At 40.2% G+C, this 14,383-nt stretch overlaps 1 protein-coding gene across 1 annotated transcript in view; it reads right to left on the reverse strand.

Annotated features, from left to right (window-relative positions):
- The window catches only part of NKAIN3 (sodium/potassium transporting ATPase interacting 3), a 658,614-nt gene that overhangs the window by 12,518 nt on the left and 631,713 nt on the right, over positions 1–14,383 (reverse strand). The window lies entirely within an intron of this gene.

Consider the following 14,383-nt stretch of genomic DNA (forward strand, 5'->3'; position numbering starts at 1 on the left):
ACTAGGACTCTTAGGGTCTGAAAGTCAGTTGCTATTGGTTTCAGTAAAAAATAAAGCAACATTAAATAACATGGGCTTAAAAGTAATGTGTTTGTCTTATTACACAGGCATATAGACACGGCCTTTCTGCCCATATATGAACAGACGTGCTTTCTCTTCTTTTTGCCAGCATCCATATTTTCCCCTCTTAAAAAAGGCCTTTAAGAAGCCACATAATCCATTTCCACGCCTCTGTGCTTAAGCCACCCTTGAGAAATGGGTGTCTGTCTGCCTTTTGCAAAGGTTTCCTTTCCTCTCTGATAATATGATATTTGTCTTGCAGTCTGTATAGATATCTCGTCTTTACAATATTCATTCTAATTTCTTTTTGTTTTGATCAAGGCCTCAATCTCTTTCCCCCCAATTCTAATATACACAGATGATCTTTGTTTCTCCTGTTCTATGGTTCATTAAAAATATCAATTACTTTAAACCAAGTTTGGTCATATTATAACACTATCACATTGGCATATAGGAATATCGAACTCTCAGGAGTATGTGTGTGCACATTTGTTCAGATACACAGTATGCAAAGACTGTATAGGATCTCCAGTTCAAAGTAACATTTCAGTGAACTGTGATTCAGAGAGGGAGAGAGAGAGAGAGAGAGAGAGTGAGAATGATGAATGAGCCTCCCAGTCCTACTGAGGGCGTGACCAGCTGTAGGCGTTCCTGCCAACTCCCTGACCTCTGTCCTCTTACCTCCTTTGGAGGAGTTGAAGTGAGTCAGGGATAAGCACAGCTTCACCAGCTCATTGTGAAGACATGAGCTTTGGAGGCCTGAAGAGTACCCAGAAACCACATGGCAGGGGACCACTTCCAAGTAATCAATCACCCCGAGGCCAGAGAAGCCTGAAGCTTATTATCTTGCTTCCAAGGCACATAAGGTACCTGGACTCAACCTTAATGAGAGAAGCAGTGGGAAGGGTGCCAACCTGAGACACTGAAAAGATGTATTTCCTGACAAAGAAATAACAGTGTCTAAAGAAACGATTTAAACAGTCAGACTAAGTTTTTATCAGATTGGATATTTAATTAAGTATCTTCTTTGATCAGATAATTTACAGGACACATTTGGAAGTTAAAGAGGATGTTAAAAATACATAAAATTATAAATATACACATTTGTGAATAAATTGGTTCAGCTGGAAATTATAGTCAAAATAAAATTATTCAAAAAACAATATATATGTGTGTATATATATATAAGCAAAAGAAAAAAAGCATTTCTTTTATAGTGACCACTTGAATACTGAACATAACTTTAACAGAATCACACTTTTTGGCGTAAATTCATGTACTTTGCTCTTCTGTAAGCTTGTCTCTCAGACATCATGCCACTGGTATTTTCTTGAAGACTATATATATGTGTGTGTGTACAACACAGTTTTATTATTTTTATTAATTTGTTTACAATATTCTCCAAAGTCTGTTTGCATGCTTAGTACATCTGGGATCATTGACATCTTAACTTACTCTGTAAACCATATTTTTAATGGAGAAAGTAAATACCAAGAACATTTGTTAAATAGAGAATATATGTAATATACGTTAGTCCCAATATTTTCTCAGGCACTTTTTTTTTTTTTTAGAGTCTCAAGCTGTGGGCTTGGGTAGAGTGCTGTGGTGTCATAGCTCACAGCAACCTCAAACTCTTGGGCTTAAGCGATTCTCTTGCCTCAGGCTCCCAAGTAGCTGGGACTACAGGCGCCCACCACAATGCCCGGCTATTTTTTTTTTTTGGTTGTAGTTTTCACTGTAGTTGTCATTTGGCAGGCCCAGGTTGGATTTGAATCGCCAGCTCCGGTGCATGTGGCTGGCACCCTAGCCGCTTGAGCTACAGGCACGGAGTCTTCTCAGGTACTTTCATTTTGCCTCTATACAGGATATCTTTCATTGGCAAAAATTTTATAGGATGAAATCCATAAATTATATCTATTTATGAGTCTTTTCACTAAATGCAGATGCTGCAAAATTTTAAGTCTTCTCAAATCAATTTCTATGTGTTTTGGTGCAGAACATTTGTCCAATTAAAAACAGGTGCTCCATCACAAAAGCCTTCTCAAGTCAAGATATTTCAAAGGAGAACTATAAAATTAAATCTTATATCACATTAGAGTTGTCATTATTTTTTCCTCATTTGCTTTTGTACGGATACATTTCAACATTTTCCTTTCTATAATCTCCCAATGACTGCAATTTGCTAAAAGCTTGGAAAGCTGATTTTTTGGAGTGCTTTGTTTGTTGAATAATCAATTTATGTTTTCAGTTGATCTTGAATGTAATGCAACTGACATGTAGAAGATTCATTTATAAAAATACTCACAACCATTGTAGGAAATTTAGCTTGATTTACATAGTTTTTAGAAGGCTGAAATATAATCTTAACTCAGATTGATGAAGGAAAGGAAAGAGAGAAACTATATTCTATCATGCTATCATGCTGAATTTCTTTTTATTTATTTTCACTCTCAGCCTCATCACAACAACATTCTAGTTCATTTGCTCTAAATGTGTGCCTATACATATGTATAGACATTTTGAAAACACTTAGAATTTTTATTTTCACTGTAAAAATGTTGTCTTTATTGGGATGCACATATAAGTCCCCTGTACACCTAAACTCCAAATACATTTCTGCTTCATATGTTTTCTAATGTAGTAATAATACTTTATTTTTGTTCTTTTTAAATTTTAAATTTTATTTTTTTATTTCAAATTCTTAAGGGGGGTAAAAATATTTGTTGCTACCTGGATCACTTTTATAATGCTTGAGTCATGGTTATAAATATGCCTATGACCAGAATTGTGTGCATTATACCCATTCGGTAAGATTTTACCCTTCCACTTCTCTCCCTCCCCAATGACCGATTTCCAATGACTGTTCCTTCCCTCTAAGCACATGTGTGCTCTTCAGTTAGTTCCAATTCAGTAGTGAGTATATGTGGTGCTTGTTTTTCCATTCTGTAGATACTTCATCTAGGATAGTGGTCTCCAGTCCCATCCAAATTGTTGCAAAAAACATTAAGTCATCCTTCTTCATGGCTGAGTGGTATTCTGTAATATGCATATACCATATTTTGTTAATCCACTCATGAATTGATGGGCGCTTGGGTTGATAATTAACAATGTTGAGGATTTCCCCCCTATATTTGTTGGCTATTTGTCTATCTTCTTTTGAAAAACTTCAGTTTATATCTTTTCCCCACTTTTTTGATGGGTTTGATTTTTTCTTGCTGATTTGCTTGAGATTATAGGCCTTATAAGGCCTTTATTGAATATACAGCTTGTGAATATTTTCTCCCACTCTGTAAATTGTCTATTTACTCTGTTGAATATTTCCCTGGTGTGCAGAAGCCTTTTAATATAATCAAGACCCATTCATTTATTTTTGTTGTTGCTGTGATTGCCATTGGGTTTGTCTTCAAAAATTCTTTGCCAAGGCTGATCTACAAGAGTTTCTTCTTTTTTAAATCATATGTTGTGCTCCACCAAAATTTGTATCTGTATTATTTCCACAAATAAATACTTTTATCTTTAATTTTTACTTTTTATTGAATTACCACAGCATTCAAATTAGTATCTGAGTTTTATCTTAGATAGAATGAGCATCTAAGAGGTTTGATACTATCAATTGAATTTAAAAATAAGAAATCACTGGCTGAGTGTGGTGACTCACACCAGTAATCCCAGCACTCTGGGAGGCTGAGGCAGGTGGATTGTTTGAGCTTAGGAGTTCGAGACCAGCCTGAGCAAGAGTGGAGAGACCTTACCTCTCCTCTTACCTCTACTAAAAATAGAAAAACTAGCCAGCTATTGTGGTGGGTGCCTGTAGCCCTAGGTACTTGGGAAGTTGAGGTAAGAGGATCTCTTGAGCCCAGGAGTTTGAGGTTGCTGTGAGCTATGACACTACAGCACTCTACCCAGGGCAACTGACTGAGACTCTGTCTCAAAAAAAGAAAGAAAGAAAGAAATCATTATTGAAAATAAATTAACTGGTGGTCTGTTGAAAGCATCCAATGAATCGATATAATACCAGTATTATAACTAGTATAAAAATTGGTATCACTATTTTGACTCGTAATGGATAAACACCCTAACCCACACTTTAGGAGCTTTCCACTGGCCCTGTTAGCTATGGTCGGGTGGGGATAGTTGTTGGTGGGTGTCCAGCTCACTGTGTCTCTCTTACCTCCAGCTGAGGCATAAGACAGGTCCACCACCCATCCAAGTCCCTGTTTTCCTGAGTGATCACTTTGGGAGCCGCCCTGAAAGGAAGCTGCGAGTTATGCTGTCTCTTTTATGCTTTATGGAAAAGAGAGCAGTGCTGGTGTTTTTCTTACAGATTTAAACTTACATTAAAAGGAGGGGATTCTAAAAAGAAGGAAAAAAAGAGGAGAATTGGTTTGTTGCTCATGCATCTGACATCTCACACACCTCAGCCACACTATGCCAGAAACTGAAAACATTTGTCTATTTACCCACTCGAGATTCTGTTAATATGACTATTAATAATAACCTTTGATTTAATGACTGAAAAATCTAGGACAAAGTCAAAACAAGATAAGATGCCAGGGGCACTTGTATAAGCAGGGGCTGTTCCACCAAAGTAGGACACGCACTCACTGTAGTCAGTGGTGCCGTAAATGAGCCACACTTTCTGTGCATATCAGAATTGCACTGTGATATAAATTTTGTAAATCTCATGAAGCAAAATATCACACGTGGGAAAAACAAATTACCAAGATTCTAGAACTAGATCAGACTCCAAAAAAAAATTAACTACTAAGGAGGACTCATTGAAAAGTAGGTAATGAAGAAACTGAAAACATCAAGAATTCTTGCTATGTGGGACAAGGCAGTGAGGCTTTTTAACAACAGAAACCCACAAGTCCACAAGATGATGATGTTTTCATACTCAAAATATTTGTTGTCTGGGCACAGTGGCTCATGCCTATAATCCCAGCACTTTGGGAGGCTGAGAAGGAAGAATTGTTTGAGCCCAAGAGTTCAAAACCTGTCTAAGCAACACAGTAAGACTTTTGTCCCTACAAAAAGAAATAGAAAATCTATCTGAGCATGGTAACCGGAGTGTGTAGTCCCAGCTACCTGGAAGGCTTACATGAGAGGATTGCTGAGTCCAGGAGTTGGAGGCTCCAGGGAAGTGTCAGACTGGGTGACAGAGCAGGAGCCCATCTCCAAAAAGAAAAAAGTTGTTATGCATATACCAACTCCTTCAGTATCCTGGAGCAGGATGATGGTCAAGTAAAGAGTAAATTGAAGTGTTCTAGAAGGCAAATTTATAGATTTCTGAAAGCTTTTTGTTAATTATGTAAAATGTCTTAAAAACAACGAAAAAATTGAAAAAAGTAAAAGATCTAACAAAAGACATGAAAATAACTCAGTAGAAAAGAACTTTAGCTTTGAGTTATGTTTAAGAAAGGCAGCCATGGGGCCGTGCCTGTGGCTCAAGGAGTAGGGTGCTGGCCCCATATACTGGAGGTGGCGGGTTCAAACCTGGCCCCAGCCAAAAACTGGGGAAAAAAAAAAAAAAAAAAAGGAAAAAAACCTTTTCTAAGTGGCTCCTGTGGCTCAGTGGGTAGGATGCCTGCCCCATATACTGAGAAGGGCAGGTTCAAACCTGGCCCCGGGCAAACTGCAACAAAAAAATAGCCAGGCATTGTGGCAGGAGCCTATATTCTCAGCTACTTGGGAGGCTGAGGCCAGGAGTTGGAGGTTGCTGTGAGCTGTGACATCATAGCACTCTACTAAGGGCAATAAAGTGAGACTCTGTCTCTAAAAAAAAAAAAAAAAAAAAGGCAGTCATATTTCACTGGTAAGACGGTAAAGAAAAAATTTTCCTTTTAAAATTCACTGTCATGAAAAAGATAGGAGGGGAAAAGATGCTGAGTTAAGTAATTTCTTCAGTGGAAATACGAGGATGAATTTCAATGAAACATGAACAGGAGGAGAGGAGGCATGAGGAGGTTTTCAAGGTACTAGAAAGGCAGGTTAGAAGGGAGGCCTGCGATGCCATCTGTCACTCTGACGGCAAGAACCCTACGTACAGGGGCCTTTAGCGGAGATGCTGCTGCGGTCACGCAGGATAGGGAAGCTGGATTCTGTGGACTTTGTTCAGCAGAGCCTGGGAGTGTGAAAAAAAGTCAACACAATCAAGAGCTGCCTTCAATTGTCCAGGAAAGTTAGTTACCACTCTCTGTACTCATTCTCGGAAACTGGGGTGTTACCGTCAAAGGTCCCGCGGGAGAGCCTGCGGCCGCCGGGAAACCCCTCTGTTTGCACTCCTTTCAAATCTGCTTCCTGGGCCCACTTCCAACAGCACAGCCAAACAACTTCTTGGAAGAAATAATGTTACTTGTAACAGAATGTCTTTGCGATTATTCACTCTAGTCACGCCAATTCCTGACAAGGCTTCTCAGTGAGCTGGAGGAATGACAGAGCTGCTCTAGATTTACGGCAACTTCTTACTGTACAGATACAGACTTGCTTCCCACTTGTCAAAGATGCACAGCCAACCGCAACTTTTCTACTTGTCTATAGGATACTTCAGGCCATGAATGAGGTTTCCCTTAGATAATTCTGCACTAGGGACACAATTCCCTGCTTAGCCACTGCAGAGCCGCCTGAGTTCACATAGAAGCAAAGAAGAACGAAGTGCGATGGATGGCCCCCCCTCCCCCGCTGTTGTTCAGGAGACAGCACGTATGGGGTGGATGGTTTTCCACCTGGAAGATTCATACGAGAAATAATTAACTACATGCCACGTGGAGTTGAGGATCCAGCCCTATGGGAGCGGTGGGAAGAATCGCCCTCAGTTCTGAAAATTTCCCTGTGTTTCTCAGAGGCAGTCTAAGTGCTCATGTTTTTCTCCTTTTATTCAAATGCTTTTGGGGCTTACAGTAAATCCAGAATCAATATATGGATCTTCCGCTGTGGGCTGGAGTTATTGCCCTCCACATCTATGCACATCTTTTTGGATTTTCAAGATTCTTCTGAGTTAAAAGCTCATGGCAAGTACATGAGGATGTGGACTAACAATTAGCTGAGTGAAGACAGGTTTGAGCTGAGCAGACCTTGCATTGGTGATAATTCTGATTTTATAAAGTATGGTTAACTTTACACAATTTGAAGTTGAATTTACTTTTTTTGGTTTACTATGAGGGTGTATTCAATTAGGTTGCATTAATTTACTTTTCATGTCTGACCTTAATTGCATACATGTTTGGTTTTAATTAAATGCATTTTCAAATTGAATACATTGTTTTGCTTTTATCTTTGAAAAGTTAGTTTGAAGTCACAAAACATCTCTGATATACAGAAAAACAGAATATAAAATAATAGCCACCAGAGTTCCTACCTTTAGGATTAAACAGATGTTAACACTTTGCCTTTTTTCCTTCCAATTTCTTTTTTTTTTTTTGAGACAGAGCCTCAAGCTGTTGCCCTGGGTGGAATGCTGTGGCATCACAGCTCACAGCAACCTCCAACTCCTGGGATCAAGTGAGTCTCCTGCCTCAGCCTCCCAAGTAGCTGGGACTACAGGCGCACGCCACAACGCCACAATGGTTGCAGCCGTCATTGTTGTTTGGTGGGCCTGGGCCAAATTTCTTTTTATGTGGAGATATATGGAGTCATAGAGGAAAAACTCTTTCTTCTATCCTCTTGTTTGGGTTTTATAGCACCCATCAGGCAGAGCTGGTTTAGAATTCCAGTTCTACCACTCACTAGCTTGGGGACTGTGAGCAAATTATTTAACCTGTAAGCCACAGCAGCAGACATGGACGTGTTGCTTGTTCCAGTTATCTATTGCTATATGACACATCACCCCATAATTGTGGCTTAAAACAATCATCATCATTTATTTTGCTCATGAACTGACACATTTGAGCAGAGCTCAGCAGGAAAAGTTTATTTCTGTGTCAGGCAGTGCTGGCAGGGACTCACTGCAGGAGGCTGGAGGGGCAGCTTCCCTGGTGCCTCATCCTCACAGCTGGCGAGTTGGTGCTGGGTTTTAGCTGCCTGCCCAGCTGGGGCTGAGGGCCAGAGACCTTGCTGCTCTCTGCACAGGCCTCTCTGTGTGGCCTGGGCTTCCTTGCAAGATGGTAGCTGGGTTCCAAGTGACTCTAGATAGCCAGGCAGAAGCTGTGGCACCTGTCACCTTCTATGACCTGGCCTGAACAGTTGCTCAGAGCCACTTCCACCAAACTCTGAGTCAGGATAGTTGCCACACTTGGCTGGGTTCAAGAGAAGAAAATAAAACTCCACTTCTTGATGGGAAAATTTGATAGGAAATATCACTGTGACCATTTTTAGAAAATAAATCCTTCCATCATGGTTAATGGTGACTTCTGGGAGATATACTGTGCAGATTAGTAAGAAACTGTATGCAGTATGTAGGACAGTGCCCAGCTCAAATGCAATAAATTTCTTTTTTTCTGCTAGAATTAAAAATTGTGATCTTTGATTCATGTTTATTTCCCTAAAGCAAATGTCATGGCACCAGAGAATTGCTAGGCACTCAGCAGGTGTCTGCTAAAGGAATAAAGCAGGGAGAGGATTGAACATCGCAAGGTTTCAAAAGCATTTAGTTATGGCTCTTATTATTTTTAGTGTCACAGACTTCTTTTACAACCTTATAATGGAACCCCTTTGTAAAAAGAAAACAAAACAGAGAAACAGTGCTTGTGTCTATATCCCTGAGACTATTATCATATCATTTCCTGGAGTTCACAGCCCATTGGCTCTATGGACTCCAGGTTAAGAATGCGGGATTTAGAGTTTTGACTTGAACTTCAGCTTCAGCCGAAACATGCCATTTCTGGTGAGTACTCGAGCTGTCACTTACGTTCCTGGTTTAACTACATTCACCAAACAGCCAGAATGTGGGCATTTTGTTTCTGCTCCATCTGTGTCGCATGTGCATTGCCATCCAACAGAGGAACACACAGGCCCTGTAACACTGCATTTAGCTCAAAAAAGAAAAGACTCAGGAAGACGAGGACCCGTTAACATGTGTATTGAGCTTGCTTTCCGGTCCCGCACTGTTCCTGCTCTGTAGGTACCAGGGCTTTCTGGTAGGCATTTATTTACAAGTTGCCAAGTCCAGCAATAGAGTCTTCAGAAAACATTGTCCAGATCTTGAAGAACTCAAACATTGAAGCATTGTGATTGATGTGTTCTGTGATATGAATTCATGAGAAAAAAGCTGGGGAAGAGGTTTGCCGTCAGCTTAGTTCACACAGAGAGGCCCTTCAAAGACTGCAGAGAGGACTTTGCAGCACCCCACGCCAGTGACAGCTCTTCAGAGAGACCAGTTATTTCAGAGGTAGCTGGAACTAAACCCGGCTGGTGTTACCAGGGAACCAGCCGCTTGGCAGTGCCATCTGCTCTACGCTGTCTCCAGAAGGCACGTCCTGCGATGTCAAACCACAGGGGTGGTCACGGCACTCACAGCACACCAAGCAGCCTCTGAAGCCCCCTGATGGGTTTGCTGGGCACAGTGGACATGACAATGCCCTAAAACATAGCTGACCTTCAGAGTGCTTGGGGCTGTGCTGCCACCTGCTTAAAATTTCTGTTACTTTTAAGAGCCATCCAAACAGGCCGACAGCACCCAAGTGCCAGCCTTGTGGCTATGCTTGTTGTTCTTTTTCTTGGTTTTTTTGTTTGTTTTGTTTGTTTGTTTGTTTGTTTTGTTTGTCTTTGGCTCGGGCTGGGTTTGAACCCGCCACCTCCAGCATATGGGGTCAGAGCCTTACTCTGTTGTTCTTTTTCTGATTCAGGAAGCTTAAAATCACGTGCCTTCAGAAGGCACGTGAAACTGAAGAAGGGAAGCACAGGGGACCCAGGAGATGTTCAGTGACGAGTCAGTGCCAGCTGGGGAGTGGAGGGTGCAGTCCCAGCGGCTGCACTGGCCAGATCGGAGCTTTGCAATGTGTCTATGGCTTTCTGGCTGGGTGTAGCAGAGCAAAATAGACTCTCCTCACTCTGCCTGGTACTACTCAGCCTTGGGTTCCGATGTGGAGGAAAGATGTAGCTCAGTTCTCCCCGACGGTAATTTGGTTTGCAAACACTGGGGATAATCACTGAGTGTCTGGTGGGTCTGGAAACCACCCCAGCCCTGTCAGGCATCCCCACTCTTTCTCACCCTGGGGATGGAGAGGAGAGGCGATAAGAGATCAGTGGTTTCAACAGGACATATGTGCTCCAAGCCAATGTAAGTGCTCCCAAATGGTGTGCGGGCACGTAGAGTCGTGAGAGACTTACTTCCAAAATTTGTGTACTTTGAAGAAGTACCTGTGGGCATTCTGGATCTTGGTTCTCTCATCCACTTCCACAACTCCCTCTGCCCCCTTAGCAATGACAGCCTTTATCTCAGCCATCTGGACTCTTACCTTGGTGCATCTCTCTGGAGGATAAAAGCCTTCAGGGCACCACAGAAAATGGCAATTTTAATCAATTTGAATTTTCTATGATGATGATAAAGTATTGGTTACTAATGACAAGGTAGGTGTTTCTCAAGTTTTGGCTTCCAAAGTAATTGAAGAAGAACCTAACTGATTCATCAACTAGTAGTACTTTAAAAAGAGTTTTAATATTAAGATTGCTGTACACTTTTCCATATATCTCAGCTACTTTATTTATAATGTCAGTCCTCTGCACACCTCCTATCTCCTTCACTTTTTTGTTTTTTCTCTCTTATACTCACATCACAATTTGCCATGGGATACTGTACATTGTAAAGATACCAATTGAACTGTAGAGCAAATAATCTACAGATTCAAAGAAAGCCCAATAAAAATTTCTAACTAAATGTTTAACTAAAATGCTGATTCTAAAATTTATGAAAAAAGGCCAAGACAATCTTGAAAAAGGACCATGTTGAATAACTTGTACTACCAGATATCAAGACTTTATTGCAAATAAATTATAGTAATTAAGAGAGTTTGTTATTTGTATAAGAAGGAAAAGATAAGGGCGACAGCTGTGGCTCAAAGGAGTAGGGTGCCGGCCCCATATACTAGAGGTAGTGGGTTCAAACACAGCCCCAGACAAAAACTGAAAAAAAAAAGAAGAAGAAGAAGAAAAAGATAAATGAAATACAATAGAATTAAAAAACAGGCCTACTCAATTCATGGCAGTGATGTCATCATAATGCAATAAGGTGCATGATTTTCTTAAATTAAGAGTTTGGGGTCAACTGAATATGCATATGGAAGAGAAGAAGAATGCTGATTTTTGTCTCACATGATACTTAAAAAGCAATAGATCAAAATGCAATATGCTAAATAAATAAGTAAATATAATATGATATAGAGGAACACCTTCATGGACTTGCTAGGTGAAGACTTTTTAAAAGGCACACAGAAAGCACTAACAACAGCACTCTCTAAGATTTAAGATTAATTACTGAACTATACAAATTAAGAACTCTTATTCATGCAAAGATAAGCATGAAATTTCAATCTACATTTTTTTCTTACTGCAGAAATATAAACTAAGAAAAAAAGGTAAGACTAAGTACATTACATTAGGACAGAATTTTACAGGGGAAGTAAAATGAAAATACATGTTCCTGAAGAAAATGGAATGGTTTAAAATTTCAATAGCTAATTAAAGCTTGTTTAGATATTTTTAAAATGAATGGTGATAAGTATTAAATTGCTGCAGCATTTAAATTGCATGGGCTACTTTCAAAACAGTCATGTCTTAGTTTTATTATTAAAAATTGTAGTGATTTTTGTACTGTGCCAATTTGTCTAAGCTGGAATTATGTGTCCCAGAATTGTGTTCCATATATGACTCTGAATTACGGCCGGCCACAGAGACATCTGTACGATTGCAGAAGACAGAAGTGAAGCAGTGGTTATGATGCTCAGGACACTGGTGTGGAGCCCCGGGACCTCCATAAAGCACACGTGGAGTGCGGCAGCCAACAGCAGGACAGTCCCACAGTGGGACCCTTCCACAGCTCAGTGGGTGCCAACAGGAAAGATGGAAGAAAAGTGGATGTCTACCCCTACTGTTCCCAGCCCACACCACCGCATCAACTCTGACCTCAGAGCGACTCCTTGTGCTCACACCTGATGGGTCTGAGAAATTACTCAGGTGGCTGAGCTTTCCTCCACTGACTACTATGAAGAAGAAAGACTAAGTCTGGTCATTAGAAACTAATGGAAGTTACATTTTTGCTTTTTAAAAATCACACCCACAATAGCTGTCTTACATCATATTCTCTTATGTTGTATCAAGCCAGACTTTAATAATGGCAAATTCTTCAATTAGAATCCTATTGGATAGCAATACAGAACTTTCAGATACTAAAATTAAAGACTTTCAATTAAAAAAAAAACAAAAAACCCCCCAAAAAATAAAGTTAAAGACAGATTTTTGTTTTCAGTTAGTTTTTTTTTTTTAACCCACAATTTGGTAGAATTTAAACTGGATACTATGATTCTGTTATTCTGATGATAAGCTTCACATGTTGACTGGTGCTAGGACAATTTTTTGGGGGGGAAGATGACTGCAAGCGTTATTGCAACTAAAAATAAAACCCAAAGTCCCCCAACTGACTGACAGAAGGGACCTCCTCTTGGTCAGGGGGACTCTAAAGAAACCTTAAAACCCAAGTTCCTGGCCAAAACAAAATGAGAGGTCACACACATCTCATTATACCCCATCCTTTTTGCAGTTTAGACAGAACAGCTGCGTTAATGTTAAAATGTTCCATAAGACTGATGGAACAGACTCTTTGTGGAAATGAGATACCAAGTTATAAACAAGACCTAAGGCCATGCCAGGCAGGGCTTAAGTCATGCACCTCTACACTTAGAATATAAACTATGTTCTAGCTGCCACGAGGTTTTTCTTTTTCTCTAGCAACTGATCAAGTACTGGCCTCAAGATAAGCAATTTTGAAACAACTGCTGCTCATGGTGAGACTCAGAATAACTGACCTCCTGTTCCAAAAACGATAGCTATAGTTTTAGTTGGATAAGAGGTGATTTTAATATGTTTCTCTTGACAAGAGACCACCAACAATGGACTGGCTCTGGGCAGTTTACAGAAGCTATGCACCCAGGTGCCTTCCTGTGTCTGCTTCGTCTGTTGATGAATAGAGCCTGACAGTAATACATTCCAGTGTTACGCCTCCAGCCCAAAGTGAACATGTTTATGCAGTACACAAGGGTGGGGACCCCGCTTCATGAATATTTATGGATCTTCCTACAACCTGTTGAACATGTGTACTGCGCCAACCTGCTCAGCATAAATTCCTGTTTCCTCCATAGCTTCCACACGAAAGCCATGTTTCCAGGAGGGCCATTTGGCAGGCTGTAACCTTTTCTAAGACAGCCCCCTTTCCAAATTTACAAATTTGTAATTTTCAACTTAACAGTTAAATTACATGTACCTCCCCATATCCACTTACATTTTAGGGTGCTAGTCCATTATTTTTGTGTATGTTATCTAGAAAATTTACATTATTACTCCAGTAATTTATATTATCACTTGATATTTAAATACGATTGTTCTGGTTTTAATTATGTGAGTGAGCAATATGTGTATCTATCTCTCTTTCTCTCTTTAAACTTATTTATGAAGAATTTTATTGTTATCCTCATTGGAAAGAAAGGCAGCATTATATGTTGGAATGCATTTGTACTTTGGCACCCAGTGTATCTGGATCAAATGTTAGTTCCACTTCTTAAAAGCCGTGTGAATTGGGAAAAAAGTCTCGGTTTCCTGGTCTGTAAAATGAGAGCAATGACTGGCTCACAGGGTGTCCTTACTTGAACCAGACAATGGCATGGTGGGTGGCACTCGGAAGGCATGCAGTAGATAGCGGCTGTTACTGGTTTTATTTAAACATTTATCTTGACAACACACTCCCATCACCTATGGATTTCCCAACTCAAAAGCTATGCTTAGTTCAAGATTGTGAATAATGAATTGAATGAATTCTCACAATAATTAACTGTGAGAATTCTGACACTCTTCTTCCCATTCTCCAGGACAATGTTCCATCCTTGTGGAACTTGCACTCAGCTTGTAGCTGGTCAAATTTCTCGTATTTGGAGGGAGTAGCTAGTTTGGAAGAGGAAAAATTGATTAGTCTGCTACATTGAAGCCTAGTGGTTTTCTTCTTCTGTGACCGCCTTTTATTCTGAAAAGGTAAGTTTTCCCACATAAAGATGTTACTTAGGAAAGAAAAGACAACTCAGGGGAGGTGGAATCTGTGAAGCTGAGTGTCACATAGAAGTATGGGCTTTTCCTCTGTCCAGGGCTGTCCTTGAGTGGTCTGTGAGCGGGTCAGTGCACTTGT

Source organism: Otolemur garnettii, unplaced genomic scaffold (genome assembly GCF_000181295.1).
Source record: "Otolemur garnettii isolate 467f Iridium unplaced genomic scaffold, OtoGar3 scaffold00255, whole genome shotgun sequence".
NCBI lineage: Eukaryota > Metazoa > Chordata > Mammalia > Primates > Galagidae > Otolemur > Otolemur garnettii.